The sequence below is a fragment of the Branchiostoma floridae genome, chromosome 4 (genome assembly GCF_000003815.2).
Source record: "Branchiostoma floridae strain S238N-H82 chromosome 4, Bfl_VNyyK, whole genome shotgun sequence".
Lineage (NCBI taxonomy): Eukaryota > Metazoa > Chordata > Leptocardii > Amphioxiformes > Branchiostomatidae > Branchiostoma > Branchiostoma floridae.
In genome coordinates, this window is record NC_049982.1 from 30,912,407 (window position 1) to 30,913,832 (window position 1,426).

Here is a 1,426-nt window from a genome sequence, read left to right on the forward strand (position 1 = left end):
TTTCTGCGCACCTCGTTCGCTTCGCTCACTGGGTGGTTTTATCGGTGGTTATACAAAGGAGCAGGCGTTATGACACCATATACACCTCGGGGCGGGTCATTCACCCTTAACGGGCAAGGTACAGGTCACTGATAATTAGACATAACAGACATATGCATAGACAACAAGATACAATTTAACGTTTTGAAGGTGCTAAGCTAACAGGGTGGTTGACATCTTCTCGCTTCTTTGTACAGATGTAAATATAAGAACCATCGTAGAACATCTGGTTGGGGGAACCAGGACAGTTTTGAAAGTGATAATAAATTGTATTTATGTACTTGTGCTTTTAGGGACATGATGTATTATATTTCTTTTGTGGTTAGATGTTATGTGGTCCACCTTGCGTCACGCTGAAGTTTTGTTACTATGTACTCGGTTTTATTACATATCTATCATGTGGATGTGTTTGGACTTACCTTAACTGAACAGTTGACGTCATATAGCAACTGGTTAGGGTATCTGTAACAGTTGACTCCTTAATAGAGCAACTGTTTGCCGATCCTGGACAATTTGAATATGATAATTAACTTTGTATTTATCCACTTGTGCCTTTTGGGACCTGATGTGTTGTGCTTAGTTTGTGCTGTTAGATGTTTCGTGCTCCACGTGGCGTTACGCTGATGTTGTGTTGGTATGTACTTGGATTATGCATTTGAGGCACCGGTGCAGCACTGCAGGGTTCGTTCACTACTGCACTGTTTTGTTTTGTTTTCGCGATTTTTGATAATTTAGATATTGCATGACACCTACAAGTATGACTTATAAGACAACAAAATATCCAAAACCGAAGAAAATTCGTTCTTTATCTCTGAAGTCATCTACGAACCCGCCAGTGCCGCACCGGTGCCTCAAATGCAGTGAGAGTCCACCTTCGGATAGTTCCTTGATGCAGTGAGAGTCCACCTTCAGAGAATGTGCCGGATCTACGAGGGGCGTGCAATAAGTAATGGTCCTGACCCACTTCCAGTTGTCTGATCTAAATGAAATTTTGTATGTGTAATAATTCATATCTTTATGGGTTATGTTGCAAAAGACAGCTCTGAACTAATTGTGGTTTCTGATTTACTGGTGTTTGAACTTAGTCAGGTGCGAAATGGACCAGGTGTGAAATGGAACCAGTTGAGTGTCGCGCAGTGATCCGGTTTTTGTATTTGAAAGGACGCACACCAAAGAAGACTTTTGATGAAATAAATGAAACTTATGGTGATGATGCCCCATCATATGACCTTGTAAAACGCTGGCATCCTGAATTCAAACGTGGCTGGAAGTCTGTGGAAACAGCTCCCAGACCTGGTCGTCCCTCTTGTGCCATTGATGAGGCATCAGTTGGAGGACCAACCTGGGGTGTCCTACAAAATCGGTGTCCAGAGCTGCATCAAACGAT